Raw genomic sequence first — 22791 nt, 5'->3', positions numbered from 1 at the left:
GGAAACCATGAAAATGCTCTTGTTGCACAACACTAGATAGACGCTAGCACGATTGCACAATAGGCGGATACGAAGACTTGTGCACAAACTACTAAGCAAAAATGCAACGACTTCTATCCCAAGTATGCTCTATGTATGGTATCCCGATGATATGATCCAAGATGATCCAGTATGACAATCTTAATGTAGTGTGATGCTATGGTTCTTGCTTCAAAACTCTTTGCTTATCTTTCCCTTTTGCTTAAAAGCTTGTTTGGCTCTTTCTCTTTTGAGCCCTTTTCTCATGCAATGTTTCACGAACCAAGATAGCAATTGTGTACGCGATGACAACTTTGTGACACAAAAGATGATACCAAGATATGGACCAACGATATGATATGTATGAAATGGGAAGTATGATCACTAATGTGCACAAGTGACGTTGCCGCCAATACTCAAAGGCTAGTCTCGATGGGTGAGATACGCAAAATTGGGCTATGATGGCTATCAATGTAATGCCAAGAATGATGTATCATGATACCAAGATGAGCTTACCATTTGATGTTGGTTGTTTGTAAGCAAGAACGTTTGATGGTGTCAAAATGGTGAAGTGGTTGTTGTCGATGACGCGTCCGTGTCAAAGATGAGCGGCGGTGATGTTGATGTCGAACCATACCTAAATAGCAAAAACACAATAGGACACAGAACCGCAACCTAAATTCTCAAAGCAAAACGTGACAAAATTGTCGGAGTTGGTAGTGGAAAGCGGTGGTGCTATGTGGGAAGTGGTGGTGCTATGCGGAAGTGTATGTGGGCACCGAAACAAAATTTGTCAAAATTTGGATGGAAAACGGGTCTGTGGATGGAAGTGATACTGCCAGGGGCCGGATGTCTGGGCTTGATGGCCAGATGTCCGGGGTGGCCAAATGTCCGATGGTTCGGGCCGGATGTCCGGGCTCTGGATCCATGGATGAACTCAAGGAACTCCTCATGGGAGGTGGCAAATCAAGGCAAAATTCAAGGGATTTCGTAGATGGAAATTGTGTAAAAGATGGGGGGGGGGAGCTATATCTACCTGCAACACCTGAAATCTGCGGATCAAATCCAACAAAACTTCATCACACCAACAAATCACAAAAAAATTGGGATGCTATTTTTGTGGGGAATTTTCGAATTAGGGACAAAATCAACAAAACAAGGATAGAAAACACAATGGGGAGGCTCCAAAATCGTGATCAATGTGGCTCTGGATACCAAGATGGTGTAGGGTGGAACCCTAGATGGCCGATCTTTCATGGAAGGAGCGGATCCCGCGAGGAACACGAAGAACACAAGGGGAAACACGAGTGAATTACTCAAACCAACAAGAATGATCACACATATGCTAGATCCAATTACACTCTCTAGATCACACGATCCAAAGTCAACACGGGACGATACAAAGGGTAACCGGTTCTTCTCCATGAGGAGGTCTTTATGGTATTCTCCGCGAGGAGGTCTTGAATCCAACATGGATCTTCTCCGAAGAGGGGCCACGGTCTCTCTCGAGGAGTAGATCCGTATGATGAGGAAAGCTCTATCTCAAATGAGCTAAACCAATGCTGACCCTAGAAAGATGGATGAGGAGGAGTATATATAGTCTAGGGGGCGAAGGGATACACGGGCCACGACCCTTACACTGTGCGCAGACCGGGGAGGCCAGATGTCCGGGTGTTGGGCCGGATGTCCGGGCCTTCGCGAGGGGCCGGATGTCCGGGCTGGAGGAGCTGGCCTTGTCACTCTCTGGTTGGAGGGTGCTGGATTTCTGGGCGTCTGGTCAGATGTCCGGGCTGGGGCCGGATGTCCGGGGCCTGTAGGTGCTTAGCGGATGGGTTACGGCTATAGTGGATGTCTCCAGCGACCGGATGTCCGGGGCTGAGGCCGGAAGTCTAGGTCCTGGAGATGCCTTGTTCTCCTTTTGGCGTTCCTCTTCATCTGTGAACGTGGCGGCTTGTCTGTCTTCAAGAGCATCTTCGGGAGGGTCCTCTTGGTACCTGATCATGCACAACATTCCGGACTTAGGTAGTAGCCATGTCTCGAGATGATCATATGTGATATCACTAAGGAAGGAAGTCACCTTGGTCTCGAGAGCTCTAGCTCATGTCATAGGTCCTCTTGGCACTTCGTGAGATGATGGTAGGTCCATGGGGATGACCGTAGGATGCTCCGCATCAAGACCTAAGAAGAATTTCAATTCTCCCATCATAGACATTTGATATTCCTCACTCATCATATAGGAAAATTCAATAGTGTAACGTTGGTTAGTGCAGCCAAAGATAATATCATCAACATATATTTGGCACACGAATAATTCATCATCATAGGTTTCGGTGAAAAGAGTTGGGTCAAGTGAACCAGGTTTGAAGCCTTTCTTCACGAGTAATTCCTTCAAAGTATCATACCACGCCCGAGGGGCCTGCTTGAGGCCATAGAGGTCCTTATTGAGTCTCAAGACTTTGTCAGGATGCTTTGGATCTTCAAAACCTGGGGGTTGAGCAACATATACTTCTTCCTCAAGCTTACCATGAGGATTGCACTTTTCACATCCATTTGATATGAGATTATATTATGATGGTTAGCATAAGCAAGTAATATGCGAATAGCCTCAAGTCTAGCAACCGGTGTGACAGTTTCCTCGAAATAGATTCTTCAACCCGTGTGTAGCCTTGAGCTACAAGCCGTGCCTTATTCCTCACCACAAGGCCATTTTCATCTTGCTTATTGTGGTAGATCCATTTTGTGTTGATGATATTATGCTTGCGTGGGTCTGGTCGCTTGACAAGTTCCCACACATTGTTGAGCTCGAACTGATGTAATTCCTCTTGCATAGCTTGAATCCACTCAGGCACCAGAAATGCCTCATCTACTTTGGTGGGATCTGTGATAGAGAAAAAAGCAAAGTGCCCACAAAAGTTCGACAAATGTGAAGCTTTTGAGCGTGTGAGAGGACCTGGGGCTTTGATGTCGTTGATGATTCTCTTAATCTGCACTTCATTAGCAACGCGAGGATGAGGAGGTTGACGACGTTGAGGGGGCTCAACATTTTCTTCAGACCCATTTTCCTTAGGTGCACCAGCATGATGTTCTTCATGATCATGAATGACTTCTTCAGCAAATTCTTCAGTAGGAATGAAATCCTCAGTAGCCTTGAACTTCATGGATTCCTCAGGTGATATTTCATCTAGAACAGGAGGTAGGTGCTCCCTTTTTGCGAGCCATTAGTTTCATCGAACCGCACATCTACAGTTTCAACAAGCTTGTGGTGAACGGTGTTGAAGACTCTGTAGGTGTGCGAGTCCTTTCTGTAACCAAGCATAAAACCTTCATGTCCTTTCAGTGCAAATTTAAAATTGTGATGAGGATCCCTAATCCAACATTTAGCACTGAAGACTTTGAAATAACTCACATTCGGTTTCTTGTCAGTGAGGAGTTCATATGAGGTCTTTCTGAAGAATTTGTGAAGATATACCCTGTTGATGATGTGGCACGCAATATCAATTTCCTCAGGCTAGAAACGAGGAGGCGTCTTGTATTCATCAAGCACAATGCGATCCATCTCAACAGGAGTCCTGTTCTTGCACTCCACGACGCCATTCTGCTGAGGAGTATAAGGAGCATATAACTCATGAGTGATACTAAGTTCATCAAGATAGTCATCCAGACCAGTATTCTTGAACTCGGTTCCATTGTCACTTCTGATGTGCTTGATCTTCAAACCAAAGTTGGTTGAATCCCTCGAGGAAAATCATTTGAAGACTTCCTGCACTTCAGTTTTGTAAGTGATGATATGCACCCATGTGTAACGAGAATAGTCATCAACAATGACAAAGCCATATGAAGATGCAACATTAGTAAATGTGGCATAGTGAGTAGGGCCAAAGAGATCCATGTGAATCAATTCAAATAGACGAGTGGTAGTCATGATGGTCTTTGAGGGATGCTTGGCCTTGGTCATCTTTCCAGCTTCACATGCTCCACACAGGTGATCCTTGAGGAATTTGACACCCTCGATGCCAATTACATGCTTCTTCTTCGTGAGCGTATGCAAGTTCCTCATGCCAGCATGACCAAGCCGTCGATGCCATAGCCAGCCTTCTGAAGCTTTTGCAAGTAGACATGTAGCAGGTTGTGGTCCTGTAGAGAAATCAAGACTATACAAGTCTCCTCTCCTAAAGCCTTCGAAGACTTTGGAATTGTCAGCTTCCATGATCACAACACAACGATACTTGCCAAAGATAACAACCATATCAAGATCACAAAGCATTGAGACAGACATGAGGTTGAACCCTAAGGACTCGACAAGCATGACTTTGTCCATGTGTCAATCTTTGAGAATGCAAACTTACCTAGACCCAATACCTTTCTTTTGCCTTTGCCAGCGTAGTTGATATGTTTCAGATGCGCTGGAGTTAAAGTAGTGTCCATCAATAAGTTCCTGTCACCAGTCATGTGATTTATACATCCACCATCGAGGACCCACTCAGTGGCTTTGGGTTGATCATCCTGCAGATGAGTTAGTGCAACTTACGAACTCATATACTTCATCAGTGAAGAATATGACATCAATTTCATCCAATCAATTTCATCAAGGAATATAACATATATAGCAATATGAGGATGTGAGAAATGAAAATTCATTTCTTCATGATTAGCTTGCATCCTTTTAAGCATATTCAGGTCTCCAACAAATTCTTCAGACATTTAAGTTCATCTAGAGACCTGATTTTGCATAAGTGATTAGTTCTTTTTCTTCACCACCCACATCTGGAGGGGTGGAAAAGAGTTCATTATTCTGCGAGCTCCATAAGAGAAAGGTGGCATGGATGCCAATCCATTTCATTTCACATAAGAGGGGTTAGGGTAAGCATATGAATAAGAAGAGAAATTCTTCGAGGACTTTTGAACATAATGATTTGAAGAATAATGCACATATTCTTAGCCCTTAGATCTTCCATGCAAAACAGAAGTGTTAGCACGATGATGTTCATATGAAGATTTGGATCCATATGAGGAATTTGATCCACATGAAGAATATGGTCCATATGAGGACTTGGGTCCATATGAAGACTTTGGTCCATATGAAGAATTTGATCTAGGGTCCCTATTCTCCACAAGTGGTGTCATGATGACATTCATCTGAAGACTTTCAAGGCACCTTTTGGGAACACTGATTTTCTTCATGGGAGGACCGTTCCTGTAGTTAGTGCCAACATATCTAGCAAATACTTCACCATTCTGATTTTTGAACAGTCTATAGTTGGAGTCAAATGACTCATCAGAAGAATATGAAGATTCACATGTAAAGCCAGATAAAGTAGATGGATCCACTGAAGGTCCCTTTGCAGCAACTCATGAGGTTTTGGGATACTTCTCGGGTTTCTAGTAGGTCCCATCAGCATTGAGTTTCCTCTCAAAGGCAATACCATCTTTCCTAGGGTTCCTGTTGAGGATCTGCTTTTTAAGCACATCACGAAGAGCCTCATGCCCTTTGAGGCTTTTGTACATGCCTGTCACATACAATTCCTTCATCCCTGCATGGTCAGTGATACTAGCAGCATCCTCAAATGAGGAGTTTGTGATACCAGAGATAGTTGAAGAATTTGTAGCAATAGAAGCATTTGAACTTTCAGGTGAAGAATTAGCAGATTCACGTTGCTCAAGATCTTCATAACGCACCCTTAGCTGCTCAAGATCTTGCTTTCTTTGAAGAAATTCATAAGAAAGCTTCTCATGATCAGATAAGAGAGTGTTATGATGACTCTGAAGGTTGTCAAACTTGGACTGAAGTCTCTGAACATTTTCACTCAACGTTTTAGTGCGATCCATTCCTTCACCCAACATATCATCGCTTTTGTCTACCATATTTTGAACCTTTTCAAAAGCCTTTTGTTGTTTCACAACAATCTTAGCAAGTTTAGAATAGCTTGCTAGGCTTGAGGTTTTCACCAGATTCATCCTCACTTGATTCAGAGGAGGGGTATTTGGGTAACTTTGTGCCTTTTGCCATGAAGTAATAGGTGGGAGCATAGTCATCATCACCATTGTCAGCAGTGTTCGGGAGGTCATTTTCCTCAGAGTTGAAGATGGACTTGCTCACGAAAGCAGTAGCGAGGGCTAGGCTCGCCACACCAGAGTCTGACTCCTCAGATGCCTACTCTTCCTCATTTTCCTTAGATTCAGCTTCAGAGTCCATTTCCTTGCCAATGAATTCCCAAGCCTTTTTGGAGCTGCTCTTCTAATGAGATGAAGACTTCGAGGATTTTGATGATGAGGACTTTGAAGATTTCTTCTTCTTCTTCGAGTCGTCAGAACTGTAATGCTTGTATTTCTTCTTCTTTGATTCCTTCTCCCATTGAGGACAATCTTGAATGTAGTGACCACGTTTCTTGCATTTGTGGCAAGTTCTCTTCTTGTAGTCAAGGGATGAGGAATTTGTTCCCATGTCATCACTTCTTGAGGATTTACCAAAGCGACCATGCCTTGAGAACTTCTGGAATTTCCTCATGAGCATTGCTAGCTCCTGGCTCAGTTCTTCAGGATCACCAAGGCTTCTACCAGAATCGTCACCTTCAAATTCGAAGACTGCCTTGGCCTTTAGTGCATGTGATCTGCCATAGCTTGGTCCATATAGATCTCTCTTCTCAGCAAGTTGGAACTCATGAGTGTTTAGCCTTTCGAGGATATCAGCGGGATCAAGTGACTTGTAGTCTCCACGTTCTTGTATCATCAGTGCAAGAGTGTCAAATGAGGAATCAAGCGATCTCAGCAATTTCTTCACCACCTGATGGTCGGTGATGTCAGTGGCACCCAATGCTTGAAGCTCATTTGAAATGTCAGTGAGGCGATCGAAGGTTTGCTGAACATTTTCATTGCCAAGTCTTTTGAAGCGGTTGAAGAGATTGTGAAGAATGTCAACTTGAGAGTCACGCTGAGTTGAAACTCCTTCGCTGACCTTCGACAGCCTATCCCACATAAGCTTTGCTATCTCCAAAGCACGCACTCCGCCATACTGCCCTTTGCTCCGATGTCCACATATGATGTTCTTCGCTTGAGAGTGGAGTTTCTTGAATCTCTTCACATCAGTAGCATTGATGGTAGGAGTGACAGAGGGAACGCCATTTTGAACAACGTACCAAAGGTCGTTGTCAATTGCCTCGAGATGCATTCGCATCTTGTTCTTCCAGTAGGGGTAGTCCATCCCATCAAAGGTAGGCCACTCTGTAGAGACCTTGATCATACCTGCAGTCTACATAACTAAAACTCCAGGCGGTTAAACCAAAATCACACAGAACAAGGGAGTACCTTGCTCTGATAGCAATTGAAAGTGCGTTATATCGACTAGAGGGGGGTGCATAGGCGATTTTTACAAATTCGTCACTAAGGAATTTTAGGGTGAGGAGATTCCTAAGCAACGAGCTACTTAGCAGCGGAATCAGTACTCAGATGCAAGCATGACAGAGTAGTAGCACAGTCATCATGATGAAATGAAAACAAGCACAGAGTACAAGTAGCATAAACACAAGATAAGCAGGCTGAAGACAAACTGACTGAAGAAATTGAACTGAGGAAATTGAGAAAGTCTTCAGTCAAGGTCTTCAAATAGTAATGATCAGGTACAACAACATAGAATGAAGAAAAGAAAGGGTTGAGGAAATATAACAACTTAGCTCGGACAAGACAGAGATTTGGTAGACTAGTTCCAACTGTTGTGATAGTTGTATGTCTGGTTGGAGAGGCTAGGTATTTAAACCTGAGGACACACAGTCCTGGACACACAGTCCTCACTGTATTCTCCTTGAGCTAAGGTCACACAGACCTCGCCCAATCACTCATGGTAAGTCTTCAGGTGACTTCCAAACCTTCACAGACTCAGTCACTCGGCCATCCACAAATTCCTCTTCGATGCTCTAGACCATGACGCCTAACCGTCTGGAGGATGCATGGTCCTCAAAGGTAACAAGCATCGGTTCCACACAGGAAAAATATCTTCAGTGATGCTCAATCACTTTGGGTTTGTAGGTGTTTGGTTTGGGTGTTTGGGTTTTTCCTCACTTGATGATTTTCGCTCAAAGTCCTCGGAGGATGGGATGCTCTAAATGACAAGTGTCAGTTTCTCGCGGAGCAGCCAACCAACTAGTGGTTGTAGGGGGCGGCTATTTATAGCCTGGGGAGCAGCCCGACATGATAATACATATATGCCCTTCAATGATATGACCGCTAGGTGGGTAGATATTTTGGGACAGCTGGCGCATAGCACAGCAACGGTCAGAAATTTGACTATCAAATTCCTCGGGGCTATCATGTTCCTCACTTGTAGGCAGTCCGCACTTGCGAATTCCTAACTCCCGAGTCAGAACAAATTCCTCAGAGGCCAGAAGATCTTCGTCTCTGTCATTGAGGAAATTAACTGAACTATATGAGATTTCCAATGGCTTCACTCGAAAGGATTGGTAGGTGTAGGATTTTGAGATGAGCATCACTTGGAAACTTTTCCTTAGTTTTACCTCGACCCCCTTTAATAGTATGGTGTTTCCTATGACTCAAGAAAGATAAAAACAAAACTACGAAAACAAAAGTCTTCAAGATTCATATTCCTCGCATGAATATCAAGTCTTCAGGATCACACCAATTTCTTCGCTTTCAAAGTCTTCAGATGAAGACATTCATTTTAGGGCTCAACATTCTCTGTAAATATCAAACTCCTCATGGACTTATAAACCTGTGTACACTCACAAACACATTAGTCCCTTAACCTATAAGTCTTCAATACACCAAAATCACTAAGGGGCACTAGATGCACCTACATTAATGCATAACCCCAAAACGATAGTGGAAAATCGGTAAGAGACATCATAGAACGCACCATAATGAAGTACGGTTACAACGTTTGGCCACACCATTACGCCGTAGTGTTCCAGGTGGCGTGAGTTGTGAAACTACCACATTGTTTTATATGAAGGCCAAACTCGTAACTCAAATATTTGCCTCCGCGATCAGATCGTAGAAACTTTATTTTCTTGTTATGATGATTCTCCACTTTACTCTGAAATTCTTTGAACTTTTCAAATGTTTCAGACTTATGTTTCATTAAGTAGATATACCCATATCTGCTAAAATCATCTGTGAAGGTCAGAAAATAATGATACCCGCCACGTGCTTCAATACTCATTGGACCGCATACATCGGTATGTATTACTTCAAATAAGTCATTGGCTCGCTCCATTGTTCCGGAGAACAGAGTTTTAGTCATCTTGCCCACAAGGCATGGTTCGCAAGTATCAAATGATTCATAATCAAGTGATTCCAAAATCCCATTTGCATGGATTTTCTTCATGCGCTTTACACCAATATGACCTAAACAACAATGCCACAAATATGTTGCACTATCATTATCAACTTTGCATCTTTTGGCATCAATATTTTGAATATGTGTATCACTACGATCGAGATTCAATAAACCATTTACATTGGGTGTATGACCATAGAAGGTTTTATTCATGTAAACAGAACAACATTTATTTTTTGACTTAAATGAATAAACGTATTGCAAGAAACATGATCCAATCATATTCATGCTCAACGCAAACACCAAATAACATTTATTTAGGTTCAACACTAATCCCAAATGTAGAGGGAGTGTGCGATGGTGATCTTATCAACCTTGGAATGACTTCCAACACACATCGTCACCTCGCCCTTAACTAGTCTATGTTCACTCTGCAACTCCTGTATCGAGTTACTAATCTTAGCAACTGAACTAGTATCAAATACCCAAGGGCTACTACGAACACTAGTAAGGTACACACCAATAATCTGCATATCAAATATACCTTTGTTCACTTTTCCATCCTTCTTATCCGCCAAGTATTTGGGGCAGTTCCGCTTTCAGTGACCATTCCCTTTGCAGTAGAAGCACTTAGTTTCAGGCTTGGGTCCAACTTTGGGCTTCTTCATGTGAGTGGCAACTTGCTTGCCATTCTTCTTGAAGTTCCCTTTCTTTCCCTTGCCCTTTTTCTTGAAACTAGTGGTCTTGTTAACCATCAACACTTGATGCTCTTTGTTGATTTCTACCTTCACCGATTTCAGCATTGTGAAGAGCTTGGGAATCGTTTTCATCATCCCTTGCATATTATAGTTCATCACGAAGTTCTAGTAGCTTCGTGATAGTGACTAGAGAACTCTGTCAATCACTGTCTTATCTGGAAGATTAACTCCCACTTGATTCAAGCGATTGTAGTACCTAGACATTCTAAGCACATGCTCACTGGTTGAGCTATTCTCCCCCATCTTGTAGGCAAAGTACTTGTCAGAGGTCTCATACCTCTCGACACGAGCATGAGTCTGAAATACCAATTTCAGCTTTTGGAACATCTCATATGCTCCGTGGCATTCAAAACATTTTCGAAGTCATGGTTCTAAGCCGTAAAGCATGGCGCACTAAACTATCAATTAGTCATCATATCGAGCTTGTCAAATGTTGATAACGTCTGCTTCTGCTCCTGTAATAGGTCTGTCAGTTAGCGGTGCATCAAGGACATAATTCTTCTATGCAGCGATGAGGATAATCCTTAGATCACGAACCCAATCCGCATCATTGCTACTATCATCTTTCAACTTAGTTTTCTCTAGGAACATATCAAAAAAATAATATATAGGGGCTATATCGCGAGCTATTTATCTACAACATAGATATGGAAAACTAAGAAGACTAAGTTCATGATAAATTAAGTTCAATTAATCAAATTACTAATGAACTCCCACTTAAATAGACATCCCTCAAGTCATCTATGTGATACGTGATCCAAATCAACTAACAAATGTCCGATCATCACGTGAGAAAACTAATTCTTCACTAATTCTTCTAGTTCTAGTACTACTTGGTCCTAGTTGGCTAATAGAAGCTAGACTAATCCTCTTGTCCTCATATAGAAGCCCTGTGTGGTTCTAATCTCCTCCCTCTAATTCTCTGGCAACGGTTAGCTCTAGACAGCGAAGCACTGCCGGATCGTGAAGGCTGCACGCTTGCAACCAAGTAGAGAGGTCATGCTTTCGGTCTTCAATTCGAGAGACTTTTCATGGTCGGTATGAGGGGGCGTTCATCTACGGTTTGAGGGGATCCAAGTATTATCTACACGTACATGTTCTTCTTCTGCTGCAACTCGGTGACGGTAACTATCGTGATCCCAACCTGTTATGCATCTTCATATTAACCTTGGGTGATAGTAGGCGTGAATTTTTTGTTTTTCTACTACGTTTCCCAACAAGCGATAGGGGCATGGAGGCGGACGAAAACCGGCCAAAACCCAATAGCTAAAGAACCCCCCGACCAGCCAACTCCTAGCCAACACCTTGAGCCATTTGGAGCGCACACACATAGGCGGGTAGGCTCGACACCCGAGGCAGTCGTCCAGTGTGAGATAACAAGCTCGGCCAAGGACCAACGACGCTGACAACCTGTCCTGGCTCACCCTCATGTGTGGAGCAGCTCATGAGACGATACGTGCGGGCGTGACGCAAATCCAACATAGGGAGGTGGCCCCAGCCGCGCCCATGGACCTCCGAGGAAAATTGGGAGGGTGCGACGCGTCCATGGAGATCTAAAGGTCACGAGCGCGCCAAGGAGCCACGAACGAACGAGGCCACCTAGCATTGACGACTTAGCTTGATGGGGGGGCAAAGAGCTGAAGGTAGGTCTGGCTGGGCCGTCACACGCGGGGTAATGAGCAAGACGGCACACACATACACCACCAAGAAAACTACATGACGGTGGCCTAGACCACGCGGACCCCCGAGGCAATTCACTCGGGTGCGCACCCTCCGAGTAGATCGGACATGCAGACAACCCCATGGAGGTGCCCGCCACACGCCGCCGCACAAACAAACATCACGTAGGGCACTCTCGCCTGCGGAGGCTCCCAGAATGCGGGTACTCCAACATCCTTTATAGGAGTAATTGGAGAGGTGCCGAAACCAAAGCTCCGGAGCGTCATCAAGTGGCTCACCTTATTATCCCTTTGAGTCACTCCCAACAGATGAGTGTCAAGTCACTCAAGGTTGGTCTTGAAGGCAACCACCACACCATTACAAACTTCCCGGAGCACACCACATACAATGGAAGCTAATGTGCCTTGACTCCTAATTGACTAGGAGCCCAATCTCCAAGAGTAATGAGTGTTGATAAAGAAATTAAGTGGGGGACATTAATTGATTTTTTTAAAGTGTAGAACGGGTCTTGCTCTCAAATCCCAAAGTACCAACAAGTTTGTGTTGAGGAATTGAGAGTATTGAGCAAATCAAGGTGAACCAATTGTGGAAGGCTCACAAGACATTAGACTTAGAGTTGGAGGTAGGAGAGGGGGGTATACCCTCCTCAAGAGGTGGTCGATGGCTGCCTAAGTACCCTATGTGCACAGGGTATCCAGAGACTGAACAACTCTAAACCATGTGCACAATGGTCAGGCCTCGTGTCTGCAGGGTGTCTGGAGGGTTTAAGACCCCGACCCCATGTGCATTAAGGTAAGGAGTCATGTGTGCATGGGGTATCTAGGGAGCATTCCTTGGACCTCGTGGTGCATCGGGTATGCAGTCAAAGGGCACATCCTGAGGGAAAGTATGACATTTTTTGGTGTGGATGAACTTCGGAGGGCTAGTGTCTATGTTTTGCATGTTCCCACACTTTTCATTCGAGCATCTTGACCCCTCTTAATAGTGTGGTGATCCTATGACTCAAGGACAACAAAACAAAAATTTAGTCGTCGGAGAACCATGCCTTTTGCCCTTTTGAAGGGGGAGGGGGGTCATGATAAATGTTTATTATTAATGCTAGAATTGTATTAACCGGAAACTTGATACATGTGTGGATACATAGACAAAACACCGTGTCCCTAGTAAGCCTCTACTAGACTAGCTCGTTAATCAAAGATGGTTAAGTTTCCTAACATAGACATGTGTTGTCATTTGATGAATGGGATCACATCATTAGGAGAATGATGTGATGAACAAGCACATCCGTTAGCTTAGCATATTGATCATTCAGTTTTATTTCTATTGCTTTCTTCATGTCATATACATATTCCTTTGACTACGAGATTATGCAACTCCAGGATACTGGAGGATTACCTTGTGTGCAATCAAATGTCACAATGTAACTAGGTTATTATAAAGTCGCTCTACAGGTATCTCCGAAGGTGTTTGTTGGGTTGGCATAGGTCGAGATTAGGATTTGTCACTCCGAGTATCGGAGAGGTATCTCTGGGCCCTCTCGGTAATGCACATAATAATAAGCCTTGCAAGCAATGTGACTGATGAGTTAGTTGCGGGATGATGCATTATGGAACAAGTAAACAGACTTGCCGGTAACGAGATTGAACTAGGTATGATGATACCGAGGATCGAATCTCGGGCAAGTAACATTCCGATGACAAAGGGAATAACGTATATTGTCATTATAGTTTGACTGATAAATATCTTCGTAGAATATGTAGGAACCAATATGACCATCTAGGTTCTGATGTTGGTTATTGACTGGAGAGGTGTCTCGGTCATGTCTACATAGTTCTCGATCCCGTAGGGTCCGCACGCTTAACATTCAATGACGATTTTGTATTATACGAGTTATGTGATTTGGTGACCGAATGTTTTTTAGAGTCCCGGATAATATCACAGACATGACAAGGAGTCTCAAAATGGTCGAGAGGTAAAGATTCATCTCTAGGACGATAGTATTTGGACACCGGAAGTGTTCCGGGGGTACCGAGTACGTATCGGGTCACCGAAAGGGGTTCCGGGCAACCCCCGACAAACTATATGGTCCTAATGGGCCAAGAGTTGGATGGACCAGCCCCTAAGGGGCTGGTCCGCCCCCTATAGGCCTAAATAAGGTGGAAACGAAAGGAGGGAAGGGAGAAGGAAAGGGGAGGATTCGGCCTACCCCTTTCCTTCCCCTCCCCCCTCTCTTTCCTCCCCCTCCGACACTTATGGAAGGGGGATGCCGACTTGTAGGAGGCACCCAAGTAGGATTACTCCTACTTGGGGTGCCCCTTGCCGCCCCTCTCCCTCTCCCACCTATATACATGTGGGGGCACCGCTAGAACACACAACATTGATTCCTAGCCATGTGCGACGCCCCCTCCATAGTTTACGCCTCCGATCATATTGTCATAGTGCTTAGGCGAAGCGCTACGCGGATCACTTCACCATCACCGTCACCACGCCGTCGTGCTGACGAAACTCTCCCTTGACACTTTGCTAGATGAAGAGTTCGAGGGACGTCATTGAGCTGAACGTGTGCAGAACTCGGAGGTGTTGTACGTTCGGTGCTTAATTGGTCGGAACGAGAAGAAGTTCGACTACCTCAACCGCGTTGTCAAATGCTTCCACTTTTGGTCTACGAGGGTACGTAGACACACTCTCCCCCTCTTTGCTATGCATCTCCTAGATAGATCTTGCGTGAGCATAGGATTTTTTCTTAAATTGCATGCTCCATTTCCCAAAAGTGGCATCCGAGCCAGGTCTATGCGTATATGATATGCACAAGTAGAACACAAAGAGTTGTGGGCGGTGATCGTCATACTACTTACCACCAATGTCTTATTTTGATTCGGCGGTATTGTTGTATGAAGCAACCCGAACCAACCTTACATCAACACGTTCATTAGACCGGTTCCGCCAACAGACATGTAACTAGTTTTGCATAAAGGTGTCTGGCGGGTGTATGTTTCTCCTACTTTAGTTGAATCCAATTTGACTGCGGCCGGCCCTTGTTGAAGGTTAAAAAAGCAAACTTGATAAATCACCGTTGCGGTTTTGATGCATAGGTAAGAACGGTTCTTGCTAGAAGCCCGTAGCAACCACGTAAAACTTGCAACAACAAAGTAGAGGACGTCTAACTTGTTTTTGCAGGGCATGTTGTGATGTGATATGGTGAATACATGATATGATATACGTTGTTGTATGAAATGATCATGTTTTGTAAAAGTTATCGGCAACCGGCATGAGCCTTATGGTTGTCTCTTTATTGTATGAAATGCAAACGCCATGTAATTGCTTTACTTTATCACTATGCATTAGCGATAGTTGTATAAGCAATAGTTGTCTAGACAACCATGACGCAACGATGGAGATCAAGGTGTCGAGCCGGTGGCGATGGAGATCATGATGATGCTTTGGAGATGGAGATCAAAAGCAGAAAAATGATGATGGCCATATCATGTCACATATTTTGATTGCATGTGATGTTTATCTTTTATGCATCTTATTTTGCTTAGTACGACGATAGCATTATAAAATGACCCCTTCACTAAATTTCAAGGTTTAAGTGTTCTCCCTGATTATGCACCTTTGCGACAGTTCATCCTGTTGAGACACTTCGTGATGATCGGGTGTGATAGACTCTACATTCAAATACAATGGGTGCAGGATAGTTTTGAACATGCGGAATACTCGGGTTAAACTTGACGTGTATGGCATGTATAGACATGGCCTCCGAACACCAGAGACCGAAAGGTCGAACATGAATCATATAGTAGATATGATCAACATAGAGATGTTCACCATTGATGACTACTCCATCTCACGTGATGATCGGACATGGTTTAGTTGTGTTGGATCACGTATCATTTAGATGACTTGAGGGATGCCTATCTAAGTGGGAGTTCTTAAGTAATTTGATTAATTGAACTTAATTTACCATGAACTTAGTCTTGATAGTATCTGCAAATCTATGTTTTAGATCAATAGCTCGCGATATAGCTCCCTTATTTTTGATATGTTCCTAGAGAAAAACTAAGTTGAAAGATGATAGTAGCAATGATGCGGATTGGGTCCGTGATCTAAGGGTCTGAGCAAAGCGGTAACATAGCCAAACAAGGGTTTGCTAGGATGGTGGAAAAGGTTAGAGGCTATTTCATGGCATATTGGGAGGCTTGATAAACAAGTGGTAGGTAGCGCGACATAGCGATAGCATCGAGACAACTATCATAGCAAATATAGTAGTGAGATCCAAGGTGATGGTCATCTTGCTTGAAATCCCGCTTGGAAGAAGACCGAATCCATGAACTAGACGAACCCATGTAGCCGAACGAATCCTCACGATTGCCACGAACCAGGAAGTATCGAGAAGCACAACCGGAGCGAAGCAAACAACATAGTAAACAAACAAGCATAATCATGGCATGATGCACAATCAACTATGATGCATGTCCATTTTAATGAGGCATGGCATGGCAAAGTGCAACAAAGAATACTAAAAATTAAGTGGAACTCAATATGCAACAAGTTGCATATTAACGTGACACCACATGCGATGATTTAGTTCACTCCCGTTTATGCTACCCAACAATATTAAATGTCGTTAAACATGGCAAGAGGTGAAGAATAATTAAACTACCTATCTAGGCAAGTTTAAATGAGGCCGGAAATAACAAACAACAATCCAGAAAATTCTCATACGAAATTTAGCAATTGTTAAAGCAACCAACAATTTTAAACATTTTAAATGTTGTAATCATGATGCGGATGACATATACAAGTTTTATGCAAATTTAAGAAAATGTTGACATGAGCATGTTGTGAAGCATTTGGCCACCATGGAGGAACGAAAGGGGTGCCACGACAACGACAATGGAAATGGTGCCACGGCAACATTCCGATGATCTGACAACTCGTTAAGATGTCCATGCAAAACAAAGTGTGGATGTGTAGAACATGCAAAAGATGGTGGGGTGATCCTGGCAACCGGGTTCCCACGGGTCGACGACATGGAACCAAGGAGGAACGTGCAATGACAACTCAGACATGGTGCAACACAAGCATCTCATACAACACACATGCATTCATTCCCGGGCGTCGTCTCGAGGGTTATACCTTTGAAGCAAGCATTTTTGGGGTGAAACGAGTTCAATATGGTGTAGATGGAAATAGATGTTCTTGTGACAGTAGTGGAAGTAGTGGTACACATTCCGTAGAGGGACTTGATGCATCCGATGTTTCCGGGGTGACGACAGTGGAACTTGGCGTTTGTGCTACATGGGTCTTCGCCGATGGTAGATGTATACGACAAAGGTAGTGGTACTATGCGTCGATCGTCGTGGTACTTTGGGTCTTCGAACTTGCCAGTCTTGACAACTCTCGAAGGGGTACTTGGCGTTTTGCAGTCCCATAACCAGGGTCTTCATGTAGTCGTTCTCTACGATGGAGTCGACCTTGACGTGTCCAGGGGACGCTCAGGTCGGTGGGGGTCTAGGTCTTGCGCTTCTGGTCGGCTCACCAAAACGTAGGTAGGGCTGATGGATTCACGGGGCAAGACAACGACAAACTTGCATGAAGGAGGCCATGGTGGTGATGAAGCTAACCAGAGGCCGGTATAGAGAGCTGTGGGTCTTGGCGTCCATGCGAACGGTAGCGGAAGTGCACGAAACCAGCGGCAGGGGACAAGCCGCAATCGTGGCTCTCAAGATCGGCAATGAAGGCAGGGGTGGGCAGCCATCGGGTTGCGGGTGGAGCTTGGGCGTGGAAGGAGGGTGGCTAGGCCGAGAAGTAGTGCGCGTGGTGCGAGGGAAGGTCCCACGACGACGGGGCACCGGTGAACGAAGGCGGACAGTGGAGGTCCTGCAAGAGCAGCTCGAGGAGAAGGCAAGGCAGAGCGGCGGCAAACGGACTGCACGCGAGAAGGGCCATGGCGAGCACGGGGTTGCCGGAGGCTAGAAGCTCCGGGACGGCGGCCATGACATGGAGGCAGTGATGCTTGGCCTTGAGGGTGGTCACGGCCCGCGCGAGGGAGCAGGTAGGCCGGAAGGCGCGGTCGATGTCGCTCGTCGGCATCCGTGAGGAGGCGTAGAGAGGTAGAGGAGAGGGACAATGCGGAAGGGAGGAGGGCGGCGCTCTAGATCGAGGAGGAGAGAGGCTGAGGCGCCGCTGGAGGGAGAGATTGATCGAGGGAAGAGGGAGATGGATCGGGCAATGGGAGTGGCTACGGTTAAGACAGGGGTGCGGCTGGGCCTCCAGGAGAAAATGGGCCGGCCTCGCTGGGCCGATAGAATTGGGAACAAGGAGAGATGGGTCGGCCTACACTGTTGAACAGTTCACCTTTTCCAAAAAAGGATAGAAACAAGACAAAGAGCAAGAGAAGAGAAAATATTTGGGGTTCCAAATATTTTCTAAATGAACAGAGAATTGGCATGCAACTACTTTGCTATATTGCAAAGCGCCATAACTTCAAATTGATTCAAAAGAGCAAATAGCATGGATTTAGGATATACGCAAAATGGAAGGAACTTTAAAATGCAAGTGGGTTGTGGTTAATTCCAAATAAATGGAATATTTTATATAGCTCCCTAATAATATTGAGAGACTTTGTATATGTTATAAAGAGAAATCACCATTGTGAATATCCCTCGATTTAAATGGATCAGAGATCCATGCAATTTATTTATGAGAAAACATTTAAGTTGGTTATGGTGACATGATGCAATGATAAATGCAACAAACAAAACAAATCACACGACAAAACTCGGAAAACATGGAAGGCATCTGGAGTGTCGGTTTCAGGGTGTTACAACTCTCCTCCACTTACCAGAGATCTCGCCCCGAGATCTAGGGATGACAACCAGAAGAGTAAGAGAAGAGGTAAAACTAAGTTGCTTCTTTGACAAACGAGTGAAACCACGAACCTTGAGAGGTTGAACAATTCCAAGTAAAGAATACAACGGAGATGAACGAAGTGGAAGACACTCCGATAGAAAATAGGAACAAGGAACATTGCGAGAACCTTGTAGGTTGAAAGTCATAAGAAAAGGGTTACAATGGACAAGAAGTACATGCAAGCAGTCTGATTGAAACGAGATGTACAAGGAATGATAAAGAGCAATTACGACAACACTCCAGTTCAATGGATAAGCAATAAAAGAACATGATCTTGACAAAGCAAGATGATGGGTCGAAGAGAGCAACATCACAATGCCTCCGGAAGTAATGAAAGAATGGAATGAAAGGAACCAAGAAGAAAACACACTACTGCAGGATGCTGCTAAGGCGACACTACGATCATAGACCCTTCGAGAAACTATGTGCGATGCAATAATCACAAATAGTGGTGTATGAAAACCGCCAAAAATGTATAAAACGTTTGCTATGATGGATGCATCAAACACAGTTCAGATTTTAGTTGTGTGTGCGATGAAGGGCATACAGTTCAGTTTAATTAACTGTTTGCGATGAGGAGGAACAAAAGAAATGGGCAGCCAGATGAAGGCGTGTGATACACAACATACGGTTCACTCGGATGAACTGTTTGTGATTAGGCAACACAAAAGAAACGGGCAGCCAGATGAAGGTGTCTGTGATATACAGTATATGGTTCACTCGGATGAATTGTTTGTGGTTAGGCAACACAAAAGAAACAGTCGGCCAGATCAAGGTGTGTGCGATATATGCATGCGGTTCACTCGGCCCTTGTCGTCAGTGTGTGACCTCTGTGGCAACCGTTCGCTCCCCAAGCGCCTCTTTGTGTACCATGGCAATCGTCCACCGACTCTTCGCCTTTCCCTCTCGATATGGAACTGTTGTCACACGCTAGCTCTTCCTCCCTCCTCCATTTTCCTTCACCCTTCCTTCTACCATTGTTTGATCATCTTCTCCATGGAGGGAACAGGCAGGAAACGACCCCGTTATTCTTGCCCCGATCTGAATGATGACACGGTGGAGGAACTCATTGATCGGTGTGACATCATCACCTCGGCTAGCATGGCAGGTTCGTTCAAGACCATTCTCGACTCAACTAATAACATCATTACAAGTAACCCAAGGGTCCAGGAGCGGTTTGATCTCCCCTATATTCTTCGTCGTGACCCTGCTGACTGGTGCGGGGATGAGGGAAGCCTCGCCTTGCGTAAGTTGATGCCGCTTGATAATGGTACGTATGATGTTAAGATGCCATCGCTTGAGGGCAAGGCTTGGGCAGGCGCAAATGGAGATTCGGTTGTTTATATTGGGTACAACTACGATTGGTAACTTGTGAATGTGTACACTCGTCACCGGGTTCCACTTCCAAAAATCTCAAACGACTGCCCAGAGGTAGAGTACACCGGTATTCTACGTGAGTTCCAATATGATCATGCTGACTGTCCTCTACAGAAGATAGCAATTTGTCGAGTTCCCAACCGCTCTTCAGATTACACGAACTATGAAGTTGTTGCTATCTTCGAAATCTTGTTTCCGTCCTTACTTCCACGCCTCGATGGATATTGCTCAAAAATAAATTTCTGTACACGGATGAGTATTGTGATGCAATTCAATACGAGGGTCTTGTGTTTGCTGCCACCACTCGTGGCACTGTTTTTGCATGGAATCCTGATGCTTTTGGTACATTTGTCTTCCACCATAATTATAATTGTTTCATCCACATGCATGCGGGTTAGCTAGTTTCCCTTTACTAATTAACCTTCTTGTGTTTCCAGTGTCCTGTGAACATTCTACCACCTATAATTGAAAAGATTTATAACCAAGGGGAGATGACGATGCTGATGATCATGAGCATGAGGACGAGAAGGACCCATATACTCAGTGGCGCCTGGCAACTTATTCCGATGGATCACCTCTTCTTGTCTGTATACAGGGCACTGCTGATGTTACTAAGGAAGCATGTGTTGTCTCACATGGTCGCACTCTCCGGACCTATTCCAACATTTGTTGCAGGGTATTCGAGATGGATACTAGTGTACTAGCACCAACACCTTCTCCCTGGTTCAGTATTGAAAGTCTTGGAGGAAACTCACTCTTCCTTGGACAAAACGATCCAATGATGGTGGAAGGCGATCCAACTACTGTTGACACAACGTTACTACCATTTATGAGAAGCAATTGTATCTATACCTCATACATTACTATGCTTCCCTACCGTCCCAATATGGGTCCTGACATAGGCCGCTTCAGCCTCGATGATCAGTCCTGCGTTGGTCTCGAGATTGACAGTAGCTGGCCCTTCCCAGAGAATCACTTCTGGTTCAAAGCAAGCGTTTCCAACACTAACGAGTGGTTGAGCTGAAGTTCATTTTATCGCTTTGTTATTTGTTGTGTGAGAAAAACTTTACTAGAATATTTTGTTGGAAATGATCTATAATCCAACGTGTATCCTCGTTGTCATTGTGGGTTGATGACTTGTTGTATGTAATCAATGGTACATTTGCATATGCGTCCATCAACTCACGCCTTCTATTGGTGTCCATATGAACAGTGCTAATGATTTTACTTGCAAAAATTAGATAGTGCTAGTGATTTGTAGCTGCATATTTTGACAAATTGCAGTGTTACAAGGTTGACAAATGGCAATGTTACTAGATAAACAAATGTCAATCTTTCCAGTTTGACAAATGGCAACATACCCAAAATGATAGATATGCAAATCTTACCCAATTGTTTGTACGTGGTTGCACACGAGTCATGCAAAACAACTATTTGCGTTGAAGGGATGCAAAAATCCTGCTTGGCACATTTTCCCTTGGCTTCCCCGGGAAGCTGTCGGTTTGCATACGGGTGTTCTAACTAAAACGTTTGCGATGAGTGTTTTATATTTAAAAACCATTGACATTTTTTTCAAAATAAAATTGTTTGATAAGTCTGTACATTAAGAGAGAAAAACGCAAGTTCATCCAAACCATATCTTTCATTTAGTCACACTCTGAATTTATATTCATATGATCAAGAATTCGAGGTACAGTATTAAATCCTAAAAAACTATTTTCCGGTGGAGGTGGTGTGTCGCGCCGTCGTTGTTGTTGTCGTCCTCCGGGACGCCGTTGTTGAAGTCTTCAAGGCAGCACAAAATTTTCTTCACTTGTAAATCAAACATCATGTCGTCGCGCGATCGACGGGCGGGGCGCAGGAGGATGGAAACTGGCACCGCTGAGAGGTAGTAGTCGACGCCAGCGTCCATTGCCACTGAGGGGGGTGCGTGCACGGGCACGGGTGCAGCCAAACGCATGGGGATCGGCACCACGGTGGGTGGAGGGGCGCGCACGGGCACGGGCACGGGCGCGGCGGGTGCAGCCAAACGCACGGGGTCGGCGCCACAGTGGGTGGAGGGGCGCGCACAGGCACGGGCACGGGCGCTGGCGCTGGCATGTACACGAGCTCGTGCGGGTCCACGGAGACCTCGCTGATGCCCGTGGCTTCCAGCACTGCGATAGTGCTCGGCGACCAGCCCTTCAATGCTACGGGGATGGTCGCTGGCGCGGGCGTGGGGATGGGAGCTGGGACGTGAGCGGGGGTAGCAACCGCCGCAGCCAACTCGTTCTGGGCCATGTCCATGAGGCCTCATTCCTCCTTATTTTCTATCTCCTCCGGCTCGGAGTCGACTTCACCAAACTTGAAGACTAGTTGCAGATGATCATTCTGTGCCATGGCATTGGTGGAGGTCTACGGGAGGGAGGGGAATGGGATGCGAACAGTAAGGCCGGTCGTATTAAACATCAGCTCGGGTGCCATTAATGGAGAGGAAGGCGGGTGGCCATGGAAGTCAAAGGGCCCCCTTTACCAGTGAGCCTGCGCAACGTACCGCTCGCACGCTTCCCGGTGAGCCTGCGCATTGGAGGACAGCTTGCACGCATCTTGGTCAGCCTGCGCACCAGACTGCGCTCGCATGCCTCCCGTTCAGTCAAGGTCAAGTAGTTGTCCGCACGGCACCTCCTACAGCAATTAAAACCAGGACACGTGGCATCACGTGAATGGTTAACAGAACGCACACGATTTGAATTATACAAACGTTTAACATATTAATGT

This window comes from Triticum dicoccoides, chromosome 3A (genome assembly GCF_002162155.2).
Source record: "Triticum dicoccoides isolate Atlit2015 ecotype Zavitan chromosome 3A, WEW_v2.0, whole genome shotgun sequence".
Lineage (NCBI taxonomy): Eukaryota > Viridiplantae > Streptophyta > Magnoliopsida > Poales > Poaceae > Triticum > Triticum dicoccoides.
Note: the sequence above shows the minus strand (reverse complement) of the source record.